Raw genomic sequence first — 20,835 nt, 5'->3', positions numbered from 1 at the left:
AACAAATTAACTTCTTTGCAATATTTATTTTATAACAGATTTGCTTTCCAAAATGTAGCTATCATTTATTTTTATAAAGTTGTTTTTTCTATTGTAACCAAATTCATTTTGAAGTCACTGCTAGTATTAATAAATGAACTAAAATATTCTAATATAACCTTACAAAATCTTGTAGAAAAAATATATGTGTTTCGTTTCTAAATATTAGAAAGCACTTTCAGAATGAGATTTTTGTAATGTACTAAAATGGAGTGTTCTGTGCTCACTTACAATTTGCAGTTTTCTTAACAGAAAAAAATCGCGCTGTCGTATTGTTTTCCTAATGAGACCTAAGTTCAATATGGATAAAAAAAAAATATGATTTTAGTATAACACTCACCGTCTTGTTCCAAATGTTGTATGTTTGAGTTATATATTTCAGGTTCAAGTTTCGGCACGGACAAATTAAGGACATTCTCTTGTCTGTGTTCTGTGTCTTCAGTTTCTACTGAGAATCTGGTACCATGTGTAAAGTCTGTCGGTCTGGACACATCAGAGTCCTTGCATTCACTTCCAGACAAAGAATTGAAACACACGTTCTCGGTGTCACGACAGCAAATTTCGACTGAGTCTATACTATTGCACACTTTTCTATCTTCGTCATTTTTTGAAGTATTATGTCCCAGAATCCTATCAATTGAAAATTTCAAGGTACTTTTCTCCATCTGTTTTAATTTAGGTTGAAAGTTTGTTTTTAGACTGTTAAGTCATAGTTATCAAATATATTTATATATACAGATAACAGGCATGAGTGTATTGACAATGCAGTTATGTTTTGATTTGATTTTAAAGAGAATATGATAATTTGTATAGCTCCTCCTACTCTTGTAATAGAAGAAACCAAAGAATCATCTCATTTGTTACAAATTATGAATATTGCATTAGCTATGAATGTCTATGCACGTGCGCTAAACTAATATACAGCCGACGGCGGACACGCGATTGGTGTAAATGTGAAAGCTCTTAAATATAAAATATTTACATTTGTTCTAATCTATTTTGTTATGTTTGATAGAGAGATAAGTGGTGTGAAACTAACTGTTTACACCATGTGAAGAGGATAAATTGTCATACACGAGGCGTGCTGTCTAATTTCTTAAGTTTTATCCACCTCCTTATTCCATTAATAATAATTACAAATAGAATTGGACCCCTAAAGACAAATACTTATTCCAGAAAATGGTCTTACTATTCGACCACACATGAGCTTAACTAGTTTCTGTTCGATTTCCAAGACAAAATATTAATGCATATTAGCATTTAACTGCATCTTAAAAGTTGTTTAAACTCTTTTTTTCTTACTTGTTCTCAAAATGAATATTTGTGATATGAACATTTGATGGAAATTGAGGGATTTGATTTTAAAAAGTTTTGAATTGAAAATCAAGTTAGTCATATGAATATATTTATTTGATTCAAAGTTCAAAAATTTTGCACTGAGGGGAGTGGACACAACGCCTGCATAAATATTACTGTTTTACCACTTTATATATGATGTTTAATATTTTAATTTTTCCATTGTGTATATTGTATTGTATTGTTTGTATATGCCTTCAACCCCTAGGGGTATAAATGTGCATTTCATAAAATAAATTATCAAGGTTTAGTCTTGTTACAGACACTTTTTATCACTTATTAAAAAAAGTCACAGTCAAAGAGAAACAAAATCAGAGTCGATGAGCTCAGAAATAAAAAATCATTAAGTAGCAGAAAGTATCTTGTTCCAGATAAGTATTTGTGAGAATTCTGACATGTGGACGGCTACCATAAACGACCTCTGCTCTCACATGATAATATGTTTCCGGTATTATTGTCGCTTAACATTGATTAATCAATTAAATAAAAGGCAATCGAAACAATTAATAAAAATTATCAGTATTAATCATTTGATTAGAGTGTTGAATCTAAACAGTACACCTTTAAGCTGGTAAACAAACTGAATTAGGAAGCTCTTACTTTCCGTTCGATGGTGGTATTTTACCAGATGTAAACAATAAATTTCCGTATTTCCTCAGGTGGATAGAACTTGAAGTCATGAAAGAAGATAAAACCTATCTGGAAACGTGTTTAATAGGCGCAGAATGGAAGAAACATAGCTTTCTGTCATACTTAGAGCAATTAGTGCACTCCGTTCAACAAATACCTAGAAAAAATATGACCAGACGGTAAAAACTCTCAAGGAGCGACCATTTCAGTTTCAGGGAAAGGGGGTATGTTTTTCATTATTCTGATTCCCAATTTGATGAGAGACAAAAATATTCTGGTTAAGCAATTTAAATTCTCACCATACCTTATAGTGTTAAATTTTGAAAAAAAATAATCTGATTTGTCGCGCTAAAAAAACTAAATAAATTTGTTCGCGAAAAAAATCTAAATGAGAAAAAAAAACATACCCTCTTTTTGAAGTTAATGAATGCCCTCTTATGCAGACAACAGAAAATGTTGAGCACAATAGCAATATTAACTTATTTCATTCTACATCTATGTAATATTTAATCTGCATGCACAACATATAAAACATAATAATGAAAAGATTTAGATGAAAGATAAATTAATAAGAAAAAATATTGAAAATATTGAAAATACAGAAAACATAAGATTAAATTAAAACAACTGATAAAAGAAATAAAATTTTACAAAGGTACTGATAATTACAGAAGCAGTGAAATAAAATCCTCATATGCAATAGAAAATCAATGACAATTCCAAAACATGTAATACAAGAGCAAAATATCAATGAATTTGAAAAATATTACAATCAAACTTAGCTCTGTGAAAAAAAATTGTGTATTTACAATAAGGAGTTTTTGGGTAATATTTTTTTTACATTTTATTTTTAACCAATCAAGCCAGTCTCATTAGCCAAAATGTTGACAAAAAGGGTTACAAGAAACAAGAATGATTTTACCAGAAACGTACATCCAATTTATCAATTTTTGCTTTTGGAATTTCTTAGATATGTATCTTTTTTCAATCATTTATAATATAGGAGTTGAAATAATACGCTTTTTGTTCTTAAAAAAATGGAAATTCTGAATTTACAAAATTAACAGCATGGTTAATTTCACACGAAAAAGCAACAATATTTTATAAAACTTTCTTATATCAACACCTACCTATAGTTTGTTTAAGTTTTTTTTTCAATCATTTATAACAAAGGAGTTGAAATAATATGCCTTTTGTTCTAAAAAAATTAGGAAATTCTGAATTTACAAAATTAACAGCATGGTAATTCACAAGAAAAAGAATATTTTGTAAAACTTTTCTTTATAGATCAGCAAATACAAATTAAAGAATACTCCAACACCTACCTATAGTTTGTTGGATTTGGCTTTTTTCAGATTGGTCCACATCATCTTAAGTGAAAGTATTTTAAAAAAAAATGTAATTGCGAAACCGTGATTTTTTTTTCATGATAATAGATCAAAAAGAAATCCTCAAAACTGAGCATTTTCAAGTGGTCGTAGCAAGATAAGAAGAGCACCTATTTACCAATTATTTGTTTATAGTCATTTAAATCCAAAAATAAGGTTAAGACAAAAAGTTTGATTTTAGAAATTTTTGGCTCCTAAGAGGTGTACATCCTTAACTAAATTATCAACTGGGTGATATTAATGTATAGAGAATAATTATTAGAAATTAAAAAAGAGAATGTCAGAAAAATGCAACAATTTGTAGCATTGACGATAAACAGCAATTACTAATATTTTCTTGTGCATTTATAGATCAGCAAATACAAATCATAGAATACTCCATCACCTTTAAATAAAAATATGGACAGTTTATATCAAGGGGGCTTCAAACTATTAAAATATAGAACTCGGATTAAACAAAATTATGAGTTCTGTATTTTAATTAGATTAAGGTGGGGGATGTCTTGAGTTCATTTCACAGGTGGCTAAAACATAATCAACAAAAGCTTCTATTTTCTTCTCGATTGGCATACCTTTATCAAATATTCAGCAAAGCAATAAGTTTTATTCTATCTCTGTACATTGACTGTCTATAATGCATTTTAATTCATTTTTCTTCAGATGCTCACCTTTATGGTGAAATATCTCCGAACATATGATACTTTTTAAGCCAAAAATAAGAATAAATAAACATTAATCATTCATAATTATGATAGATATGTGTACAGGTTAATTGGCGCAAATGAGTTTCGAATATTGGCGCAATTGATATATGTATACATTTGGAAAACAAAATTTGGCGGAAATGATACCCCTAAAAAACAGTAAATGGCGCAAAAGGACTGCTGTCAAAATTCATATTCCATTCCCCCTTTTTCTAATACTTCCTTAACTTGTTTTTTGATTCAGCAAAATATGAAGAAATAAATCGAGAAGGTGTATACTAAACTTTGGAAGTAATAGACGTATCGGAAATAAAGAGGAAACTTCGTTCGATTCAATAGTATAACAGAGGTATTACTGTAATTGATGATTTTTAAGCTTATTTGAAAATCATCTGCTGGGGTTTATATTAAGATTCAGTAGCAATTATTGGCAGTTTTTTCTCTCTCCAAAAAGTGTTAAATTTAAATAAAATTTTATCTAAGAACTACTGCAATCGTATACTTTGTTTTAGCGCAAATGATGCTATAGGTATTTTGAAAAATAGTTGTGCAAATGAGTTTTTGTGCAAAAATAAGATATGTGTTTGGCGCAATCGCATTTCTCTCGGGCGTATATATATATATATATTTAAAAAAAATGTTATATATATACATATTCAAAGCTTATTATTTATTCTACAATTCTATATTATTTGTTATATGAGATTAATGTTACAGAATTAGTAAATAATATATTTTTAAGTATCTGTAGTAATAAATAACAAAATAGAAAACGTTCACGTTACAAAAATCTGTTGACGTATATATCATTTTTACTTCGACAATACGAATTTAACATCTACTTCATGCAGTTTAATCTGTCTGTTGACAATACCCTTCCAAACAACTTCTGCTTTTTTCATAAATAGACTAAATTTCAATTGTTAATTGGTAAGCGATTGCATTACGTTAGGCGACAAATATTTCATGCATTTTTAAAGTGTTGCTGTATGTAAATAAAATATTCCATGCATGGTAAATATAAAAAAGAAGATGTGGTATGATTGCCAATGAGACAACTATGCCCATACTGGATAGTCAGCCATAAAAGGCCCGAAATGACAATGTAAAACAATTCAAACGAGAAAACTAATGGTATATTTTATGTACAAATGAACGAAAAACAAATATGTAATACATAAACACACGACAACCACTGAAATGTGTTTGTTTATATATTTGTTATTTTTTTTTAGTGATTAAGATAATAACACAATATTGGCTGCTGGTTTTTCTACGTTTTTAGTTATTTATATGTCTGTTTGTTTTGTTCACACATCGTTGTTAATATAATGGAATTTTATGCGATTGCTATACAAATGAGAGGTTTGGCTAGCTATAAAACCAGGTTTAATCCACCATTTTTTACACAAGAAATGCCTGTACCAAGTCGGGAATGTTGTTCATACATTTTATGTGTTTGAGCTTTGTAATTTGCTATTTCATTATTGACTTTCCGTTTTGAATTTTCCTCGGAGTTCCGAGTATTTTTGTGATTGAACTTTTTTCTGTAATTATGTGCATCATGTACAGCTTGATATGATTCAAATAACTTTGTATGTATAACAGAATATAGTATTACTAAAGTTTATGGATTTGTTCCTTTTTTTCTGATTCTTCATTTCCTATTACTTCTATCTCCGATATTTGTGTGAACTTTTGCCGGAAGCCCAAACTTTTTATAGCCTTAAATACGCTAATGAAAGAGCTGTTTGTTCTTATTCGTATAATGACAATTCAATATCATGTTTGTCTGTGATGACCCCCCTTTTTTTTGGGGGGGGGGGGATTGCATTAGAATTATAGTGATCTCGTATCGCATGAGGATGACTCATATCAACTGAGCAGTTATGTTTGGGAGACTTGGTTTTGAAGAAATGATTTTATTTTTTTACGTGAAATGTTTATTTCTTGATATTTTATTTCTGTCCCGTTTTTTCAACATTTGCGTCTGGAAAGTTGAAATGTTTTAACTAAATGGTTAATTTGAATTATTTATGAAAATTGTTAAAATTAAATCAATAAAGGAAATTATTGCCCAGTTACAAACACAACCAGGGGATAATCCATAATGATTTTTTTTATGCCCCACCTACGATAGTAGAGGGGCATTATGTTTTCTGGTCTGTGCGTCCGTTCGTCCGTCCGTCCGTTCGTTCGTTCGTCCGTCTGTCCCGCTTCAGGTTAAAGTTTTTGGTCAAGGTAGTTTTTGATGAAGTTGAAGTTCAATCGACTTCAAACTTGGTACACATGTTCCCTATGATATGATCTTTCTCATTTTAATGCCAAATTAGAGATTTTACCCCAATTTCACGGTCCACTGAACATAGAAAATGATAGTGCGAGTGGGGCATTCGTGTACTGAGGACACATTCTTGTTAGTTATATGTTTCAGCACATGTATAACTAATCCAAACTTTAGCATGGTAAACTTGTTGTCTCCTTGAAAAATAAAACATATTGAAAATGATTTCCTGCTAAAGTCTTTTATTGATATAAAGTTAAAACCTTCTTGCTTCTCACTAGACATCACTCCAGTCCTGTCAGTTTGAATTCTTATATATGTGGATGAAAAATAAAAGTCCCCAAAACATTAACATGGCAGCAATTGCTTTTACAGCCTTTAAGGCTTTGATTTTTTTACAGAACAGTGTCCACCATGCACTTGCACAGCACTGTTATAATAGTAGAATTGAATGATATGATATAAATAGATGAAAATTATACATACATGCAACCTTAATATTGATATAATATATAACAACAAACCAGTGTATTCTCTAGGACCATTATCATATTAGTATAGTAGTCCAAGGTATACTGATTTGTATCACTACAATATAATAGTTATTACGATGAGGTTCAATTTCCTGTCATTTATTCATCATCCAAGCACGAACTTGTATCTGGAAATTTTTTTTCTGTAAATTAACCTCAGTTTCAGGTATAGAGATGTGATCTGTTTATGTGACATGTGCTTTGGACCATCCATAATAACCTCCTTCATCCGATGTTCAGTACTTAAGTACTTTGATTAAATATTATTTTTAAATTCTGAACAAAATATAAAAAAAAAAACAATTAAGTATATGCTTTCAAACCATGGATCCCATTATAGGTGAGCTTAGGTGGAGTGGCATTCAGAGTATACGATTCCATTAATAACTGCAATGTTGGTGCATCGGTAAAATTGTACATGCGACGAAGATACAGAAAATTTGATACAATTGAAAGTTTATGTTCATTGCATGTTTAAAAACGAAATACTTCTCGTCTGTAATCAATTAAAAAAACTCTCTGTTATAAGCATTATTCCGTGTGAAGCAATGGTAACTCGTTCTAAATTACCATGGTAACCAATGCGAGTTTCACGGATGGTTTATATGTTTATTTTGGACATTTCCCGAGTACTATTAGAACTGCATTTGCAAACATCAAATCCCAAAATGAACACAGTAGCAATTGAATCAGATATTGCAATTCATTTTGAAACTAACAGTGAGTTATGCACTTTTGCTCCGTGTTGAAGGTTAATATGAAGATAACAGTAACAGTAACAGCCTTATTACAACAGTCAGAGAACCTACAAGAATGCGTATGTCGCTAATCTATTATTCGAAAGTATAAACGCTTATCGTTGAACAAACAAGAAAAAGGGAAGCTGGCTTATATTAATGACACAATGCCCCTTAGTACTAATTAAGTTTGAAACAGCTACCATTGAAAGGAAAGAGGAACTCATTCAACTCGAATATTGATTTGTTCGATTTCTAACTTCACAAACCTGAATATGATTCATGATTTAAATATCATTATACCTTATAAGTTTTCGCATGGACTATGAAGGGTCGGGATATAAGGGTTTTATCAGCATGACTGTATCAATAAACATCTTGCTCAATATCAAGGAATTATGGGAGGTGAGAGGTCAACCTCCACAACAATATAGACGGCGGTAAATATTGGTAGTTCCGGATTAAAGTAATCCCAAGTAAGACATTGGGATTGGGGAGTCAATTTATAACACACATGGAACAGCTGGATATTTGATCCGTTAATGAATATGAAAATGTGTGATAAAATATCTGTCAAAACTGGGCAGAATCGATGAACTTTTGCAATGACTATGCATTAAAATTACTTGAACAAGATGAGAAAATTGGTAAATTGTAAATGTACTTAAAAATTGTATTAAATCTTCTACTTACAACTAATCCGGGCAATATATATCTATTCTTGAATAAAAGTCTCAGGACGTAAACGATTTTTTGCTTATGCTTTTCTATGACGAGGGCCGTTTGGAAGATAGATTAGTTATATAGCTAACTGTGAAACCCTCTTGAAATAAAGTGTTGCTGATAGTTCCTAACCCATGAGAAAAGGGACACGAAGATTAGATAGGACCTAGAGTGCTTTACCACAGATGGACAAACAAAAAGAAACTTAAGGTCTATGAAAACTTGACACTGGACCAAAAAAGTAGTCCTTAGTTATGAAGAAAGATAGGTTAGATTTTTTTCAATTATAATTTTCTTGTATGGAAAAATCCATGATGTTGCATTATTTTTGATGGATAGTTTGCTATTACTGCACTGCGGGATGATAGTTTATCTTGCAACTGATTAGAACCATAGACGAACTGGGAGACCTCATTACCGTTATGGACGGCTATTAGTCAAATACTTGAGAAAATTCAATGTGTACGAAAAGATTTTGCTGCTCTACGATTTGTTTATTTTTGTATTAGTTGGATAACTCTAGATTAAACCACAAACGACGTTACCTTCTGCAGTGTAAACTAACAAGTGATAAATTGATATGAATCGTTCATACCATCCATTTTAACAGCAATATTAAGTACGAAATATAATAATTCATTAAATATATTTGACTGGAATTCAAAAACTGTAATCCACTTGCAGTAATGCACTAAAATCAAATATGATGTTTGTACGAGAAAAATAAATGAGTAGAAATCTAAATATAACACAATATAAAATAAAGTCCGTTTCAGTTCCATAAATCTGTAAAAAATAAAACTTTCCAAATTAAAAATGTATATGTGGTAACTAGCTTTTTAAACATTTTTTTCTAAATGGTAAACATACAATGGCAATTCTCGCTTAAATATTATAATAATATTTATTATAACTTTAAAAAGTTGCCAACGAAATCTCTAAATTAAATTAAGTCTTAGGTCATAAGTGTTTACCATTTGGAAATACCACTATTATTTCATATACATTGTATAAAAAAAACAAAACAGTTTAATAAATATTCTACGGAAGGTATTATTTGTCCGAATTGAATGATTTCTTTTATATCAAATACAAAATTCTGCAGTTTCTTAACAAAAAATATGAAATATATTTATGATTAATATTTTTAAAAAAATCACTGTTTAAAGACAAATATAAATTTCTGTAGAAAATAATCACATGGCTATGGGCCTAAAAGAAACACTTGATATCAATATTTAGAATTGAGAATAGAAACAAGGAATCCGCCAAGGAGACAACAATTCGGGTTTTTACAAATTCCCAGCTTCCATTTTCAATCTTAACTACGAAACATATAAATAAACCAAAATTGAAAAAAAAAAAACAGGACTGCAATCAAAAACTTATATTTGGTCTGATTTTTATAAAACTTCTTATTCTAAACTCACAGATATGATCAGATATGTACAGTTTTTCATGGTGATATGTTTTTTTTAACGATGTATCATTGCTGAGATATATCTATTTGTGTATACACATTTGTGCGCCTGTCCCAAGTAAGGAACCTCTAGTCTTAAAAAAACTATGCATTTTTATTTGAAGCAATGGCTTAATAAGCCGAATTAAATCGGTCAAACATAACTCATCAAGTAAACAAGGCACAGAACAGCCATTTAGTTGGCACAAACAGTACTAGCAATTGGAAGACAAATAATGAACATGTGACCAAGGTGACCGATTCCCCTTGATATCAAATTTTTGCTGTCATTGTAATTTTGGAATTAATTACTACTCTCAGAGTTCGTATATAATATATATAGACAAAGATGAAATGCAAGTACAAAAATGAAATTCTAAAACTTGAATTTTGTTATTTAGTTTTCATCATTTAAAGAAATTATTAATTTGTTTTACTACTCAATTCCTTGTATAAATCAAACCGTGAAGCTTGAAGAAATCAGAGGGTTACAAAAAAAATTAATCTTAAATTAAAAAATAAAATCAGAGTACGAAGATTCTGTAAGCCACATAGTAAGCTGGTTAAGTATCTCTTTAGTAATAGCACGAGTATAAGATAATTAATATGACAACCTGGACTACCCATGAGGGTCTTGCACGGTCGGGAGTTTATAGAACAAGAGAACTGTAGTAAAAACGTCATCGAAACAAACTAAAACAATTAAAACATTTTATACGTGAATGTCACAAGTCAGATGCCTGCATTTGAGTTGTTGTTGTTTGTTACTCGTTATCATATTTGTTTTTTGGTTTATTAATTTGTAGTTTGTTCTAGATAAACTCATCATAGATACCAGGACTAAATTTTATATATACGCCAGACGCGCGTTTCGTCTACAAAAGACTCACCAGTGACGCTCGAATCCAAAAAAGTTAAAAAGGCCAAATAAAGTACGAAGTTGAAGAGCATTGAGGACCAAAATTCTTAAAAGTTTTGCCAAATACAGCTAAGGTAATCTATGCCTGAGGTAAAAAAACACCTTAGTATTTAAAAAAATCAAAATTTTGTAAACACTTAATTTATAAATATAACAATATCAATGATAATTCATGTCAGCACAAACAGATTTGTTCTGTTGCACCACTGTCACAGGTAAGGGCCCGGGTTTGGTGCCAACTAACTATTATACACCACCTGCATGTGTATGCACCTGTCAAGTCAAGAACTGATGCGGTTCGCTCTTCTGTGGTAATATTCCACTGTGCACCCATTTCTAAAGTACATCAACACGACATGCTGCTAATAATAGGAGATATTGGGATCCGACAACACTGATGTCATACATGTCATAAGCAGGCATGGTTGCGGGGTGAAGACGTGCTATCGATCTTTGTCTTTGCAATAAACTGGTGCATGATAATAGGGGCCATCTTTCTTCATTAAAACATCCATTAACTAACTTGGAAATCACGTGATGGAAAAACAGAAAACTAGATTGGCCACATAGCGGTGAACAACAAGTGGCTCAAATCATTAATAGATGCTCGAATATTCATGGGTGCTGACGTAAACAGTACTCACTTTCTACTAAAAGTCAACATTAAATCAAAACTTTAAAAGGCACCAACTGAAAATCAGAACAGAAAGAAATTAGACACAGTAAGATTGAGGTCACCAAATGTCAAGAAAGCTAAAATTATAAAACAGAAAATAGTAAATGCAAAATCCAAAAGGTTACAAGATCAAATACAAGTAAAATACAGAGCAAAAGAAAAAGAGGTTAAAATAAATGCTAGAAAAGATGAAAGACAATATCTGGAGGACCTAGCATAAGCAGGGAAGGCAACTATTTTCGAAAAGATGAGTACAGGTTACAAATTCACTAAACAACTTTGTTGAACATCAATTGCCGAGATAAGACAGCACATGTAAACGAAAAAATTGCAAATCAAAAAGGGAACAAGCAGGAAATGTGGTTCCAAATTTTAAAGAGGCATTAAACTGCCCGTACTGCCCGTACCCTGGTATTATAGCTAACCCTGAACCTTCAGAAGATGATTTAAACATTAACACAGAACCACTACAGAAGAAGTAAGAAATACCATTAAATCATTGAAAACAGACCGGGCATCCCGCATTGATTCCATCCACGCAGAGATGTTAAAGGCAGACTTAGATACATCACCCAAAGTATTCCAAAATCTTGTCCTTGTCATCTGGAAAAAAGGGTACATTTCATTAGACTTTTGCAAAAGCTTCATTGTGAAAGGAAACGTACGCAACTGTTACAACTTGAGAGGGATTACATTACTTTATTTCCCTAGTAAAATATTTTGCAAAATTCTTGTAAAAAGAATTGCTAAAATTGTGGATGAAAAGCGTAGAGAAGAAAAAAGCAGGCTCTAGAGGAGGCAGGGGATGCATTGACAAAATTTTCACACTTATGAACATCATTGAGCATTGCTTAGCATGGAACACACCACTTTTCAATAATTGTATCGACTATAAAAATAAATCCTTTTGATATACAAACAGAAACTATTTGGAGAATTGTTATATCGCATGCCTGCTCATATGGAATTCCACGTAATATGTTAAGGCTAATAAAAGCGTTCTACTAGTATCACAGTTTTGAATGCAGAGTCATCCTTGATTGCTCTTTCTCAGATTCATATGAAGTTAAATCTGGTGTAAGACAGATATGTATTGTGTCACCCAACCTATTGTTATAGGCTATTGACTGGATAGAAAGGCATACTATTTTTATCTGAGCGTTACTGATGTGTCTTATGCATCTGAGACGCAACGTCAGATATTGCTACCATTTAGTGTAACAGAAAAATAACGTTAAATTAGAAACGCGCACTATCAAGTTTTTCCTGCTTTCCTTGTTGGGTAAATGCAAAGTATAGCACACAAGTAGAATTGCCGAGATATTCCATTCCAATATGATTTTATAATTTACATAGGATATTACATTTTACTTCTAGTAATAATGTGTTTTTCGGGGGAATATTGCTGCATAATATAAAAAAAAAACGAATAGGATTTTATTCAAGTAGTGGAACAAGAGACAATTAAATGGCTTATAGCTATGACACTGCAGTTTTCTTAACTCTTTGATCGTCTTATAGATGTGTATTTTTGTAATATGTGCATCATTTCTTTTTGTTGAAAGTAGGACATTTACATTAAGTGGAGGAAGGAACTCGCGAATGCAGTTCATGCCTTCCCATATTACGTTTGTGGCGACGTCAAATAATGTTAACGGACAACATTGCAAGACATTTTCATTAATCCTTAATTTTTATAGGTATCCCTGTAATCTTAATATAATTTGGTGTAACAATTTCAACTTTGAAAGTACTTTTTATTGGTATCGTAATCAAAGCCGAAATATATTCTACATGAAATCAAATCTCTGTTTTTTGGCAGTAAAAATTTGTGAAGGCAAGGAAGTTTAACTCGGACATTACCGCAAGACATTGCAAACCTATTGTTTTGAATTGAATATGTAGCTCAATTCATTCATTAATTTGAACTTTTAGAGCTTACACTTAGTACAAAACGATCGTGCTTACAATTTTATAAATTATATGTCAAAATTTTATTTTTTCAACTGAAATGTTTCAAGTTTCCAAACTAAATTTCCCCTGGGACAGTCATTTATACATCTTCTTTTCAAAATATCTATGCTAATTTTATATTGAGACGGCCATGTAAACCAATACTGAAATATATCACGTCATAGAATATTCATGCAAAAAGAGTTGCGTGAACATTTCGCGAATTGTTCGAGTTTAATGTTTCGAGTTTGTTACATGGGAAAACACCAAGTGAACGTTTTTTTTTGATAATCTGTGTCTTCCGATGCCTATGAATTTCATATTTTTATTCTTTCTCTATCATAATGCAAAAATTTAAGAAGCAATCTTTATTTTCATATATAATTTGAAATATTCATTTCAGCATTTCTAAGAAAATTTCCTTTTCAAATATTTACTTAGCGCTATTTTTTGTGGTAGTAGCAATATCTAACGTTGCGTCAGACGAAACGCGTGTCTGGTGTATTAAATTATAATCCTTGTACCTTTGATAACTATATACAGCATCATACAAGAAAAGGGATATCCAGTAAACCATGTTTTACCAGCTAGAAGACCTTGCTTTTGCTGATGACATTACTATATTATAAACAACAAGCAAACACCTCCAAGAAAAGGCCAACATACTGAACAACTATATATGCAACGCAAACTGGCCCGAACGTTAATACCAAGAAGACCAAGGTAATGTCAATAGACACTAGAAATAAAACACCAATTACAATCAAGGATCTTGCAGTGGACAGTGTTTAAGATTAAACTTACCTTGGAAGCATCATAAGTAAAGATAATGGGATAGGAAAGGATATAATGACAAGACTATCTACAGCACGTGCAACATTTGCATTCATAAAATCTGGAGACCAAGCAGTACAATTTAAGGACCGAACTACGAAACTGCAACAACAATGTAAAATCTGTTCTACTGTTTGGTTCAGAATCTTGTCGTGTTAAAGTTAGTGACCTTCAAAAATTAGATGCATTCCATACTTTCTGCCTTAGAAAGATCAGTAGAATATTCTGGCCAAATAAGATCAGCAACAAGAGCCTTTTGGAGAAATGTAATGCTAAGAGCATAACAACAGAAATCAAACAACGAAGATTTAAATGGTTGGGCCAAGTACTGAGAATGCCACAACACCGCACACCTAAAACAGCTCTATATTGGACACAACCATGAAAAGAAAACCAGGGAGACCTAGAATCACCTGGCAAAGAACAGTTATCGAATAATATGACGCAATGGGTTACATCAGGGGCCAAGCCTGTATATGGCTAAGGACAGGGAGAAATGGAGGCAGTTTGTTGTGGCCTTATGTTCCGCTGGGGATGAAGAGAATAAGCAAGTAAGAATGCAAGTCAACGGCTGTGTTTCAGGCATAAGTACACATCTGATACATGATTGAGATTAAAGACAATCATCACTCATCTTGCCCATGGTTAAGACGGAATCTTACTCACTGAATATCTATTTTGACACTAAATTTTAGACAAACACTGAAAGCGTCTAAGCCTTATTTAAAGTAAACGCAACCACTCAAAATGGAATCTTAAGTTGATTTTGATAAAAGAATACCCTTAAATATATATGAGCCTGGTATTATTTTATATATCTCAATTGTAATCTCTAGTGAAGAATCAAAGTGAACCAATGGACATGGAGTACTTATCACCGCCGAAAATCTGAGCATATTAGGATAATTTAAACTCACCAAATATTGGAGGATTGGTTAAGCACTAAACCATAAACCCCGTAATATATTTAAAGGACACAGTATGCCTTTGTAACATCTACTTTAAATCAAAATGTTTACACTTTGAATCAACCTAAACCAATCAAAAATGTCGTTGCGGTCAATTCATTTTGACGAAAACATGTCATTGAACCGTTCTAATTAGTTATTAAAGGTACCAGGCTCATGATTTGATACGCCAGACGCGCGTTTCGTCTACATTTGGCTCATCAATGACGCACATATCAAAATAGTTACAAAGCCAAAACAAGTACAAGTTTGAAGAGCATTGAGAACCTAAATTCCAAAAAGTACTGCCGAATACGGCTAAGGTAAAATATGCCCGGGATAAGAAAATCCTAGCTGTCTTCTGATACTGTATCAGGGTTTACACAAAATCATTTAGGGCAGAAATCATTTTAACCAGAGTAAAAATATAGAAATATTAAAGAAGAATTTTAGCAGTCTTTTTCAAACTTATGACTTACATAAAATACCAACAAATATTTACTTTGGAACCATTCTTAGAATTCCACTGTAGAAAGAACAACCATACATTAACTCGAAACTTTTTGTTGGTCCAGGCCTTGCGGTCATAAAACTTTCGAGCACGATTTTTGTACTCAGACTCAAGAATCAACCAATCAAAATACAGAGTGTTTCGAGCACTAATTTTGTACTTGCAGTACTGAGTAAAGTTTTATGACCGAGAGCCCTGAGCTCAAATTTGATAGAGAGAATCTGCACAGCATCAAATTCTATTTCTATTTCTAAGCCTTGAACAATTACTTTTGGACAAATAAACTCATCATCTATACCAGGATTAAATTTTATATGTCTGACATTAGGTTTTGCTTAAAAAGACTGATCAGTGACACTTGAATAAGAAAAGTGAACAGAAAATCTATATCTTTAAACTAAATATACAGTCAACTTCTTTTTGAAATTACTATTTAATATATAACCATATGTCACAACAAGAGTGCACACGCTGAAATGTCTTGCCTTCTTTACTAATTGTTGATATTGTGTTGATAGTCCTAAATATAAAGCTTAACAACAACTGTCAACTAAACTTAACATTAACCAAGAAAACTAAACATTGACCAATGAACCATAAAAATTAGGTCAAGGTCAGATGAACCATGTCAGGCAGGCATGTACAGCTAACAATTCTTCCATACAACAAACATCATAGTTGCCCTATTGTTTATAGTTTAAGAAAAACGGACCATACTACAAAAAACACTGAATGAACCGTGAAAATGAGGTCAAGGTCAAATAAAACCTGTTAGACTGACATATAGATCATAAAATATTTCCATACACCAAATATAGTTGACCTATTGCATGTAGTATTAGAAAAAAAGACCAAAACTCCAAACCTTAACTTTGACCACTAAACCATGAAAATGAGGTCAATGTCAGATGACACCTGTCAGCTAGACATATACACCTTACAGTCATTCCATACATCAAATATAGTAACCTATTGCATACAGTATAAGAAAAACAGACTAAAACACAAAAACTTAACTATAACTACTGAACCATGAAAATGAGGTCAAGGTCAGATGACATCTGCCAGTTGGACATGCACACCTTACAGCATACACCGAATATACAAGACCTATTGCTTATAGTATCTGATATATGGACTTGACCACCAAAACTTAACTTTGTTCACAGATCCATGAAATGAGGTCATGGTCAATTAAACTAGAGGCTCTAAAGAGCCTGTGTCGCTCACCTTGGTCTATGTGCATATTAAACAAAGGACACAAATGGATTCATGACAAAATTGTATTTTGGTGATGGTGATGTGTTTGAAGTTCTTACTTTACTGAACGATTTTGCTTCTTACAATTATATCTATAATGAACTTTGCCCATTAGTAACAGAGAACTATATTTGGTAAAAATTTACATAAATTTACCAAATTAATGAAAATTGTTAAAAATTGACTATAAAGGGCAATAACTCCTTAAGGGGTCAATTGACCATTTAGGTCATGTTGACTTATTTGTAGATCTTACTTTGCTGAACATTATTGCTGTTTACAGTTTATCGCTATCTATAATAGTATTCAAGATAACCAAAAACGGCAAAATTTCTTTAAAAATTACCAATTGGAGGGCAGCAACCCAACAACCAGTTGTCCAATTCATCTGAAAAATTCAGGGCAGATAGATATTGACTTGATTAACAATTTAACTTCTTGTCAGATTTGCTCTAGATGCTTTGGTTTCATAGTTATAAGCCAAAAACTGCATTTTACCCCTATGTTCTATTTTTAGCCGTGGCGGCCATCTTGGTTGAATGGCCAGGTCATCGGACACATTTTTCAAACTAGATACCCCAAAGATGATTGTGGCCTAGTAGTTTCAGTGGAGATTTTGTAAAAGATTACTTAGATTTATGAAAAATGGTTAAAGATTGACTATAAAGGGCAATAACTCCTAAAGGGGTCAACTGACCATTTTGGTCATGTTGACTTATTTGTAGATCTTACTTTGCTGAACATTATTGCTGTTTACAGTTTATCTCTATCTATAATAATATTCAAGATAATAACCAACAAGAGGCTGTCACAACGACAGCAAACCGGATGTATTAACATTTATTTGTGTCCTGGCAATATCACAAGAACCATTACTGATGAATGGTGAAAGTGAAAATCGTCAATATCAAATTTGACCTCCATTTTGTCATCAGTATCAACATATTAAAATTTGAAAAGCTTAGAATGAATGGTTCATGAGTAAATACAACAACCTGAATGGAAACGCCATTTTACGATCTTTCAAGAACCATAACTCCTGAACGGTAAAAGTCAAAATCGTCATTATTGAACTTGACATCTATTTTGTCATCAGTAACAACATATTAAAATTTCAAAAGCTTTGGTTGAATGGTTCATGAGAAAATGCACGGACACGACGGGAAAAACCATTTTTCAATCTTTCAAGAACCATAACTCCTGAACGGTAAAAGTCAAAATCGTCATTATTGAACTTGACCTCCATTTTGTCATCAGTAACAGCATATTAAAATTTCGGAAGCTTTGGTAGAACAGTTCATGCATAAATGCACGGACACGACTGGAAACTCCATTTTTCAATCTTTCAAGAACCATAACTCCTGAACGGTAAAAGTCAAATTCGTCATTATTGAACCTGACCTCCATTCTTTCATTAGTAACAACATATTAAAATTTGGGAAGCTTTGGTAGAACAGTTCATGCGTAAATGCACGGACAACTCCATTTTTCAATCTTTCAAGAACCATAACTCCTGAACGGTAAAAGTCGAAATCGCCATTATTGAACTTGACCTTCATTTAGTTGTCAGTAACAACATATTAAAATTTTAAAAGCTTTGGTTGAACGGTTCATGAGTTAATGCACGGACAACATTTGATTGCCGCCCGCCCGCCCGGCCGCCCGCCGTACATCCCCAAATCAATAACCGACATTTTTGTCACAAAAATCCGGTTAAAAACAGCAAAATTTCCTAAAAATTACCAATTCAGGGGCAGCAACCCAACAACCGATTGACCGATTCATCTGAAAATTTCAAGGCAGATAGATCTTGACCTGATTAACATTTTTATCCCATGTCAGATTTCCTCAAAATGCTTTGGTTTTTGAGTTATAAGCCAAAAACTGCATTTTACCCCTATGTTCTATTTTTAGCGGTGGCGGCCATCTTGGTTGGTTGACCAGGTCACGCCACACATTTTTTAAACTAGATACCCCAAAGATGATTGTGGCCAAGTTTGGATTAATTTGGCCCAGTAGTTTCAGAGGAGAAGATTTTTGTAAAAGATTACTTTAATTTACGAAAAATGGTTAAAAATTGACTATAAAGGGCAATAACTCCTAAACGGGTCAACTGACCATTTTGGTCATGTTGACTTATTTGTAGATCTTACTTTGTTGAACATTATTGCTGTTTACAGTTTATCTCTATCTATAATAATATTCAAGATAATAACCAAAAACAGCAAAATTTCCTCAATTACCAATTCAGGGGCAGCAACCCAACAACCGATTGACCGATTCATCTGAAAATTTCAGGGCAGATAGATCTTGACCTAATAAACATTTTTACCCCATGTCAGATTTGCTCTAAATGCTTTGGTTTTTGAGTTATAAGCCAAAAACTGCATTTTACCCCTATGTTCTATTTTTAGCCGTGGCGGCCATCTTGGTTGGTTGACCGGGTCACGCCACACATTTTTTAAACTAGATACCCCAATGATGATTGTGGCCAAGTTTGGTTTGATTTGGCCCAGTAGTTTCAGAGGAGAAGATTTTTGTAAAAGTTAACGACGACGGACGACGACGACGACGGACGCCGGACGCCAAGTGATGAGAAAAGCTCACTTGGCCCTTCGGGCCAGGTGAGCTAAAAATGGTCTGAAGGGCAAGAGGACCTTGCAAGGTACGCACATACCAAATATAGTTATCCTATTACTTATAATAAGAGAGAATTTAACATTACAAAAACACTTAACCTTTTTTTCAAGTAGTCTGTGAACCATGAAAACGAGGTCAAGGACATTGGAAATGTGACTGACAGAAACTTTGTAACATGAGGCATCTATATACAAAATATGAAGCATTCAGGTCTCCCACCTTCTAAAATTTAAATTTTTTAAGAAGTTAGGTAACGCTGCCGGATCACTATCCCTATGTCGAGCTTTCTGCGACAAAAGTCACAGGCTCAACAAAAACTAAAATAGGTTAACATACATTGACCAATATCAGATGAACAAGTTCGGATTTCTAATATTCAATAGACCATATATGACCATTTACCTATAGTTACTCAGAAAAACGAGGAAAATGAGGTAAAGGTAAAGAAAGGAAATTTCTGTCAGACAGATGTGTAATCCAACTATGATGTTATATTGAAATAGTCATAGGGAACCCAAGCATTAGTCAAACTCAATGAAGCAACATGTGTTCAATGGATATCTACATATTACAGTGATGTTATAGACCAAGATAGTTGTCTGTAACTAGTATGTTATTACATAATCAACTGAGAAAATTACCCTATGATGAAAACTTAACTTTCATTGATGTCCCATGACAATTATGTTGAGGTCAGATGTCCCTTGCAAATGGAAATGTACATCTGATATATCTTATGAAACAAAAATATAACCTTAAAAAGATCTAAAATTTGACAGTAGACTCATGAAAAACTGAAATGTGCTAGAAAGAAGCATCTGACCATATATGGCATCCATATTCAAAATACAAAGTGAACAGTGGATAAGGGCATCTATGAAACTCTGTAATTTGCATTTAACAACCAACTAGTTTGTAGCCAGCTAGACAAAAAAGAACACACTGATGGAACATTTATAAAACAACACAATCTAAGTGTAAAGTAATTAAATAGATTAAAATACATAAAATATGACAGATATTAATATTTGAAACAGGACGGAATTCAAAAATTTAGAAACATAGATTTTGAATAATAAGGTAGCTAATATTCTGTTTTTAGATCTTGTGTAAAAGATTCACAAGAATCATTTACTAGTAAAACAGGATAGGAAGGTTAGTAAAAATGTCATATTGTTTCACATGAAAATTTATAAATCTCACTCTAGAAACTAAACTCATATTAGTTGTAGGTGCAGTTAA

This window comes from Mytilus galloprovincialis, chromosome 4, assembly GCF_965363235.1.
Source record: "Mytilus galloprovincialis chromosome 4, xbMytGall1.hap1.1, whole genome shotgun sequence".
NCBI lineage: Eukaryota > Metazoa > Mollusca > Bivalvia > Mytilida > Mytilidae > Mytilus > Mytilus galloprovincialis.
This window is presented reverse-complemented; position numbering follows the sequence as displayed.